The following is a 9,868-nucleotide window of genomic DNA, read 5'->3' as shown; positions in this document are numbered from 1 at the left end:
TGATTTGGAAAAGATCCAATATGAACTCATATTGGTTCTCATTTTTGGTGATTCTCATCTCTTTGTAAGATATACCTGCATCTCCCTTGTCCTGACTAACTATTGGAGGTAGGCTGATTGCCCTGTCTTAGTCCATTTCTGCTGCTATAACAAAGTATCACAGAGTAGAAAGTTTTTAAATAATAGAAATTTATTTCTCACTGTTCTGGAGGCTGGAAAGTCCAAGATCAAGGCACTGGCAGACTTGGTGTCTGGTGAGAGCTCTCTCTCTGCTTCCAAGATAGTGCCTTGTTGCTACCTCCCCTGGAGGAGATCAATGTTGTGTTCTCACCTGGTGAAAGGGATGGAAGGTGAAAAAAAAAAAAAAAGAAGAACAAATGCTGTGTGAATCACCTTCTGCAGGTTCACTTCTTAATGCTCTTGCATTGTGAATTATATTTCAACATAAATTTTCAAGGAATGAGAACATTCAAACCATAGCAAGTCCTCATTTTGATGTCTCACGAAGTAGCACTGTTAGGATTGTTATTCCGTCCTTGGTAGGAGTCATGCCCACCACAGAGGATGCATTTATTCTGAGTAGACCCAGGATGACCTCTCTCACTGGGGATGAGGTGAAACAATTAGAACAGCAAGGTGGTGGGAGAATCAGAACACAACAGTCTTTTTGGGGAAAAACACTTCTCAAATATTTCTTTAAAAATACTCTTTTCTTTTCACTTACTAATTACTTATTCTTTTATTTAGTTGAGAGATACAAAAGTTGTAGAGTTTACTTACAAGATTGCTTTTTATCATTGACCTGTGATGATTTGAAACCTCACTATGAAAAACCTAATTTGTATATTGATGCCTGTTCGAAATTTTACTTTTAATACCTTTCAATATGTGATTTATACTCAAGGATATGGCTATATGGATCTTAGAGAAGCAGTTCTTGTAGCAAAGTAGAAATTGATAATAATCAATAATAATTTATTATTTGTTTCAGTATTTAGAGCTCCTTTTAGCACTTCTTGTAGTGCTGGCTTGGTAGTGGCAAATTCTTTCAGCATTTGTCTGAAAAATACTGTGTCTTTCCTTCATTTGTGAAGCTTAGTTTTGCTGGATACAAAATTCTTGGCTGATGATTGTTTTGTTTGAGGAGGCTGAAGATAGGGCCCCAATCTCTTCTAGCTTATAGTGTTTCTGCTGATAAATCTGCTGTTAATCTTATAGGTTTTCCTTTATAGGTTACCTGGTGCTTTTGCCTCACAGCTCTTAAGATTCTTTCCTTTGTCTTAACTTTAGATAGCCTAATGACAATATGCCTAGGCAATGATCTTTTTTGCAATGAATTTCCCAAGTGCTCTTTGTGCTTCTTGTATTTGGATGTCTAGGTATCTAGCAAGGCCACAGAAGTTTTCCTCAATTATTCCCCCAAATATATTTTCCAAATTTTTAGATTTCTCTTCTACCTCAGGAATGCCGATTATTCTTAAGTTTGGTCATTTAACATAATCCCAGACTTCTTGGAGGCTTTGTTCCTATTTTCTTATTCTTTTTTCTTTGCCTTTGTTGGATTGGGTTAATTCGAAGACCTTGTCTTTGAGCTCTAAAGTCCTTTCTTCTGCTTGTTGGATTCTACTGCTGAGACTTTCCAGAGCATTTTGCATTTCTATACATGTATCCATTGTTTCCTAAAGTTTTTATTGTTTTTTTATTTATGCTATTTCATTGAATAGTTCTCCCTTCACTTCTTGTATTATTTTTTTATTTCCTTAAGCTGAGTTTTGCCCTTCTCTGCTGCCTCCCTGATTAGCTTAATAACCAACCTTCTGAATTCTTTTTCAGGTAAATCAGGGATTTCTTCCTGGTTTGGATCCATTGCTGGTGAGCTAGATGATTTTTTGGGGGTGTTAAAAAACCTCATTTTGTCATATTACCAGAGTTGATTTTCTGCTTCCTTCTCATTTGTGTAGGCTCTGTCAGAGGCAAGGTCTAGGGCTCAAAGCTGTAGTTCAGATTCTTTTGAACCACAAGGTGTTCCCTTGATGTAGTACCCTCCTGCTTTTCCTAGGGATGTGGCTTCCTGAGAGCCAAGCTGTAGTGATTGTTATGTTTCTTCTGGATCTAGCCAGCCAGCAAGCCTGGACCCCTGTGAGGCAAGGCAGAAATGGCTTGCTAGTGGACCTAGTGAGCTCACAGGGCTTTTCCTGCTGCTTCCTCTACCCTGTATTACGCTTGGCTCTCTACATGGACTCAGTTCCAGGTAAAGTAAGAATCTTCTCCCATAATTTAGACCTTTAGGTTCCCTAGTGTGGTTGTGTGTTCCCGGGCAGACAATCTCCCTTTCCCACTTCCACAGCTTGGGCCCTCACAGTATTTGGGTTGTCTTCCAGGTCCTGCAAGAGCAATCGGCTTCATTCAGAGGGTCTGTGGGTTCTCTTAGCTTTCCTAATGTATTTCTGCAGTCATTCTGAAGCAAAAGTTCATGATGCGAGCCTCCATACTCTGCTGTGTCTGAGTGGGAGCTGCAGTCTAGTCCTGCCTCCTATCCACCATGATCCTGCACAATTATAATTTTTAATCAGGTGATACTCTCTACACTAAATTAAAAATTTAGGCATAAATGGTTGTTCTTTACATTAAAAAATGTTTAAAGAATATGTCCTTTATTTAAGTTAGAAACTCTTCATATTAATGTGTATTTGCCCCATTATTTGCCAATTAGAAAAAAGGTAGTTTTTTAAAGCCTTTTTTTAACCATCATTATTAATGAAAACTGAAAACACAGTTTACAGATCATTTCACTTGTAATCTTCCCTTCCACATCATTATTTCCTTTCCTCCATTAAGCTCTTCCAGAATCAAGTGAAGAAATATAGTGACAGTGATGAGCAAGGATATTTTGTGCTTTGTCAATTCAAATAACCCCCAAGCTAGTAAATGACAAGCTGTTTTATTAGCAAGCAGAAACATCCAGTGATATCTACAAAAAGGACCGGTGTATATATAATCACAAGTAGTGCTTTAGTACCTTAAAGAATACTCCTAAAAAAATCCTCTATTTGGCATGGTTTGAGCACATTGAGTGTCCTTTTTCTCCCCAGTTTTCTATGATTTTTTTTCTTAACTGATCTGAAATACAAGACACTTTTTCTCTTTGATACCCATTAGGAACCAATTATTTTGTTAATTTTAATAATAACATTGTTCTTATTAGAAGACATGTTATGTAATTAAGTGCAAGATGAAGCCAAATTACCCATCAAGTATAAAAAGTCTATACGAAGAGGAAGGAAAACAAAATGATAATGATGCTACCTAGTGCCCACACCATAGGGTTACATGAACAGTGACCATGTTATTTATTTGATTATTGTCCTTTCAACACAAGAGCAAATTGATATGGCACTTTTCTTTTTCCTTTGAACACTTTGTACAACCAGATCTGTTTGTACAGAGTAACTAAAAATGACACAAAATACTTATCAAAGGAGTTAGAAATAATAACCAACCAATAGTTGTTATTTGATAATAATAGTTATATATGCATTGTGAGAAAGACTTCCAGGGTTCAAACCCTGCCTTCTTCACTAAGCAACTATGTGACCAGGGCAATTACTTAAATTAATAGTACATAAGTGCTATTATATGACTAATAATATTTTATAGTATTACTTAAACCATAATAATTTTTAGATTTTTATAAAAATGAATGAGATAATACCTGTAGAATATGTAGCAAATTCCTGGTACATAGTGAACATGTGATAAATATTGCGTAGTAATATTTAGATAGAGCTGTTATAGAGCTATCACTTAGCCAGCCGTTATTTAGTGACCACCACAGGGAGCCAGACACTGAGAGGGAATTTAAGATCAAGCAGTCCTGGTCTCTCTTCTCAAAAGGTTTCCATCTGGATGGAAGACAAACAAAACACAGAGTCAAATAAAATAATTGCATATTTTAATAAAATCTACAAATAAATTATAAGGTATTTACATAGAAAATAGTGATTTATATTATCTGGTTTGTTAGAAATGGTATCAATAAGAAGGGAACACTTACTATATATCTCTATACTATGTCTCTCATCTTTTATACTATGAGACTATACTATGTCTCTCATCTGTTAAGTGATCAGCTTAACAGATGAGAGACAGCTGTGTGAAGGATGTGGGTAAAAGCATCCAAGTAGGTGAACCATATGTGCAAATGTAATGAGAAGGGAAAAATGCTGGGCACGTTGAAGGAACTGATAGACCAGGGAGCCTGAGGTACACTGTGAGAGGAGGAAATATCATGTAAATGTCTTTGAAGATGTAATCAGGGTTCAGTCCATTCAATATCCCATAGACCATTGTAGGGTTCTTGGATTTCATTGTGTGAAATAGGAATTTATTGAAAGGTTTTCAGCAAAGCTGTAGCATGACACATTTTATGTTTAAAACATCTCTTTTGCTGCTTTATGGACACATATCTCTAAATGATTTTCTCCTAATAAGTTAGTGGAAGAGGAAAGTTTTGAACCTATGTAGTGTTTCTGACAATATGTGCTTAACCACTGTGCAATACTGCTTCTACAACTAATAACATAATTATTGGGACGTTATGTCCAGACTCTCTGATATGCACTTTGAGTTATTTTAAATTGTGTTTTATAAACAAATCTGATTGCACAAAGTATCTCAAGGAAAAAATTACCATTTTAATTTGCTATTGTGTTGAAACAACAACGATCAAATAAGTAACACGGTCACTATTCATGTAATACCATACTACAGTGTGGGTACTAGGTAACATAACTTTCCTTTTGTTTTTCTCTCCTTCTTATAATTCAGTCTATTCTTACTGAGTAAATTTGGCTTCATCTTGCACTAAGTCATATATCCCATAATTAAGACAGTGTTTCTTCAGTAATTCACAAAATTATTGGTTTTTAATGGGTACTCGTGTGAGACAGTGTATTGTTTTTCAGATGAGTTTCAGATGAAACCAATGACAAAAACATTGGGGAGAGTAAAGACACTGAATGTGCTCAAACCATGTCAAAGAAATAATGGATTGTTTTAAAAGACTAATATTTAAAATATCATCAGCTCAGCTTGTGATTGTGTAGCATTTGTCCTTACTAGATGTTAATTCTTGCTAACAAAATACATTGTTGTTTACTAGAGAGGAGTTTATTTGAATTGACAAACACAAAATAATCTTGCACATCATTGTCACTATAGCTTTTTACTTGACTCTGGAAGAGCTCACTGGAGCATAAAGAATAATGATGGGGAAAGAAAGATTAGAAGTATAGTAATCCATAGGTTATATTTTCAGTTTCACATGAAAATGATGATGTGAAATGAATGGCTTCAGGAGAAAAAAGCACTTTTTAACCAATTGCTAAATAATATAGCAAATATATATTTATATGCAGACATTCCAAGTTTAAAAATGTTGTAATTTTTATTTTGAAAATTGTAAAAAACAATTATATATGATGAAAACTTCAATTTGCTTTAGTTGGGACTATCTTATTAGAAGTAAGAAAAAACCATGACTGAGAAATCCTTATATAAAATTTGGGAGACACGTTTTCTCCCCAGATTATCTCCAATTAAAATGCTTCACTGAAATAGTAGATCTTCCATTTTTGCTTTAAATTATATATGAACTGTTAAAGAACCAAATTACAACAAATTGAGTTTAAATATCTAATTGGCTTTATTTGTGATGTGTGAATTGGGCAGTATCTCATCTATAAATTAGAAAGGCATTGTACTGGACATCGCAGAACGTTTGGTTTTTCTAAGGTAGCTTGAGCAGGATCAAGGAAACAGCTTAATACAAAGAAGTAGATTGGTTAACATCAGGTTATTTCAGGTTACCTTCCTTAGAAGGGTTAAAGCAGAGGGGACATCCTTATCATGCCTGCTCAGCTTGATTGGGCCCATTTTTGTTTGGTCTGTTGGGCCTAGTATGGAAGCTTGGTCCAAAACAATGGCTTCCACCAAATTTTACTCAAGAATATTGAAGTCATTAAATGAAATCATTAGGTAACAGAACATTAATAAGAGTAAATTTCTCTTTTGTTTAGGGAAAAGTACGTATACATAACATTTCTGTTATTTTAATGCTGTGTCCATTGTCCTGTCGTGCTGCTGAGTTAATGAAACCCATGCTGGAGATGGTGTGGTAGAAAAGGAATTGGAGAGGAGTAATGGTGGAGGCAGGGGGTGCAGTGATAGGCAGCCCTGTGGTTGTCCAGATAGAAATGACAACGTCAACTGGAGTGCTGGCAATTCTGGTGGTAAAAAGGGAATGATTTTAAGAGAGAGAGAGAGAGACAGAGAGAGATATGTATATAAATGTTTATATAATATATATAAAATCTTTATATATAAAATATGTTTATATAAACATTTATATTCAAATATTTATATATAATATATATTTTTAGTTTATATATAAACTATTAATTTATATATAAATGTTTATATATAAAATATATAAACAAATTTATGTATATATAAATTCATGTATTTTCCTTATAGAAATAAAAATAATATATATAATATATAATCTCATTTATAATTGACATATTTATTACAGAAATTACATGACTATGCTCACTTCCAGACTTATAACATCAATGGTTTTTCCACTGAATGCCTGTTCATTGAAGTTTATTAAGGGCACTTAGTAAACCAATGGATCAAAAACACATTTAATTAGACTAGCTCACTTTCTTCATGTTTGGCAATGGGATTGGTTTGGAGATTTTGTGATATTTTCACTTCTGCTCATTGACAGAGGTCAGTGGGTGGTAGAAATGCATAAAATTAAATGTAATGATGTAAAAAAATGAAACCAATTTAATCGACATCCATGAACATTTCCCTCACATGTATAACTAGCGTAAGGCATCAAAAATCTTTAGGTGTCAGTAAATTGACATTTAATTGATCTTAAAAACCCCATTTAAGAAATAATTGGGAAATTAGGAGGTCTCATCTTTATGGAGAGACAAAAATTCATCTACGTTTTCACCAAGTTGTGCAGGAAATGTTTTATTGTGGAAAAACATTTCTAGCTTATGCAAGGTCAATAATAGCTTAGGATTAGATAATTAAGTGTTCATTCAAAATCAGCTTTGTTTCTCTGCTTTCAAATTCACTGTTTTTTTTTTGTTTGTTTTTCATCGTGTCATTTTCAGCCATATATTTTGACAGATATCTCTTTAAATTTTGACTTTTTAATATATTTTCCTATCCTAGAGGAATTCCCACTCACTTATTCAGACCGTGAAAGGAGGTTAGCAGAACATGAAGAAAAAACCTTAAGCAAATAGTGCTGCAAATCTCTGAAACCCATTCAAAGAGGAAAGGGGAATGGCAGTCCTGGGCTTCCACAAAGAACTGTCATTAATTGTGATAGAGGGATGGGGAAAGATTTTCTGGTTCCACTTTCTTATTTAGAGACCACAGCTAGTCAGGTGGTAACAGTTTTATACTAGTGTGTAGGCCTGGGTTCCAAGAATAAGCCGTTAGTCAAGGGTAACAAAGATGCTCACACACATCCCAGGCTCCTCTGATGACAGACATAACACTTTCTCATCCTTCCTTTCACCCAATATCAAAAGCTGAGAAGCCTCCTCTTCTTCCATTCACATTAGTTTTGGGTAAGAGAATTGTTGAAAAACACTACTTTGTGAAGGTGGGTGTAACGTAAAGTATATCAGTATTTTATTAGTGTTACACTTCAGCTCCAAATTTAATGATTTAGAACAATAATTAATTTTGCTCAGGAATTTGCAATTTTGACGGAACCTGACAACAACAGCTCTGCTCTGTTTCACATGGCAACAATTGGGGCAGCTTTTCTGGGGACTGAGAATACGCATTTGGGATGGCTCAGTCACATGACTGGCTAGTTGACACTGGCTGTCAGCTGGGAGCTCAGCCAGGACCTAGGTTGTGTGGGCTTCAGTTCCTCTTCCTTGTGACAAGGTGGCTGAATTCCAAAGTAAGTGTTCAAAGAAAATCAGGCAGAACTTGTATTGTCTTAGGTCAGCTAACCTCGGGAGTTGCATAATGTCACTTCTATCATAGCCTCAGCCTGCCCAGAACAACAACAACAAAAAGGAACATAGACCCAGCCTGTTTATGGAAAGTATCAAAGTCGTGCGATAGGTACAGCACTTAGAATGAATAAAATTGTTGCAGCCATTTTCAAAAAATACAATCTGTCATAACTAATTTTTTTAGACACCACCTGAAATTTGTCATTTTCAATAAGAAGCAATTACTTGATCTTCACGGTGTCACCGTTAAAGAAACAGGGATTAAATTTTCAGTGAGGTTACCGTGTAAGTACTAAGAAAAGACAAAGTTACGGAATATTAGAAATTGGAAGTGTTATTTTATTGTAATTGTTATTTGTATTTTTGGCATGATTCTTTCATTGATTAAATGGAGATATATTATGATTCTGAGAACTGAAAAGGAATTAGAAGTTTGCCACAGAAGCGCGCGCCCAGCACTCCCCCCACACCCTGCCCCCCAACCCGCCCCCGACACATAGAGGCAACCCCACCCCCCACATAGGTAGAAACCCTGGCTTGCATCTCTGGAGTGTTCTTCGGTTAGGACGCTCCAGATAGGACACTCAGACCATGCCCTAGATCAGATCGAGGTGTCCATTTACAAAGACAAAGAGAAAAGAAGACTTCCCTCCTCCTTTACACTCCCGCCCCCATCCAACCCCCCCCGCCCCCCACCCCCCCGACACACACCAATAACATTTTGGAAGTTCCTGGAGCCCTGGAAACAAGCCCTTGACAGATAAAATGTGGGGTTGGGTGCGGGACCAGGTGGCGCTGGTAATTGGCAAAGCCGGCGGGCGGGTCAGTGGGGACAGTGGCGCAGGCGATCCGCGCGCAGCCGGGGTCCCCACAGCGACTGGAAGGCCTGATGAGACTCCAGGAGTCCCCGCAGCTCCCTCAACTCCTGTGCTGCCCAGGCAGCCAGCCCGCAGCCCCCTCCGCCTGCGACTTGCTCCCATCTCCAAGCCCCTGTGGCTGTGGCTCCTGCTCTGTCAGCGGCCGCCGCCCACCCTAGAACTGTCTTCGCTGACCTCCCCCTTCATCTTGAAGTCAGTGTCCTGAGCTCCTTCCCTTACAATTGCCCAACTGAGATCCCCGGGGACCTCTCTTGGCTCCAATCGTGGGAAAAGCTGGGAAAGGTTGGCAGACAGCGGCGTCAACTCTCCAGCCAGGCGTGCGCGCGGTAAGCCGCCCACCTGCGCCGGGCTCCTGCGTTCCTTTGCACAGCGGGAGGGAGGTGTCTTGGTGGCCTCCTCCTCACCACCGCTCAGAAATGCTCACGGTCGGATTCCAGGAGGGAGGAATTTCAACCTGGATCCGCGGAGCGGGGCTCCTGACACGCCCCTACTTCGCCCAGCGCGCCCTCTATTGAGAGCAAGTGGAGAGGAAGAAGGGAGCAGGAGTCTGCGGAATGCCCTGGACGGAAAGAGTAAGACACAGACAAAACTGCCCGCCTCCTAACGGAGTAGCTGAAGCGGACCATCTGCAGGGCTGCACCAGCGGGAGGCTCAGCCCAGAAACAAGCCATGGTCTAATGGTCTGTTTAAAAATAAAACTAAATTAAAAAGGGAGAGCAATTAGAGAAAAGGTATTGGGGCTGTGTGTAAACAGATGAAAGATGGAAAGGGTTCAAGCCCGCGGAGAATTAGAGGGAAGATGGGGCTGGATGGGAGTTTCTGGATTTAAGAGCAGCTGTGAAGGAAATCCTTCACCTATTCCTTGGACTTAATATTAGCTGAGGATGAAACTATTTCCATTTCATTCAAAAGCCGTGTTCAGGAAAC

General features: G+C 38.1%; 1 long non-coding RNA gene across 1 annotated transcript; it reads right to left on the bottom strand.

The window, feature by feature from the left end:
• Positions 1–213: 213 nt before the first annotated feature.
• LOC134807108 (uncharacterized) lies at positions 214–9,432 on the bottom strand. Its single transcript, XR_010146746.1, has 3 exons — positions 9,281–9,432; positions 3,713–3,902; positions 214–331 (listed from the first exon to the last, which is right to left on the bottom strand). It is a non-coding gene; the product is annotated as an uncharacterized LOC134807108 (long non-coding RNA).
• Positions 9,433–9,868: the final 436 nt, after the last annotated feature.

The sequence above is a fragment of the Pan troglodytes genome, chromosome 8, assembly GCF_028858775.2.
Source record: "Pan troglodytes isolate AG18354 chromosome 8, NHGRI_mPanTro3-v2.0_pri, whole genome shotgun sequence".
Lineage (NCBI taxonomy): Eukaryota > Metazoa > Chordata > Mammalia > Primates > Hominidae > Pan > Pan troglodytes.
The sequence above is the reverse complement of the archived record's forward strand: the minus strand, read 5'-3'. Positions and strand labels throughout refer to the sequence as shown.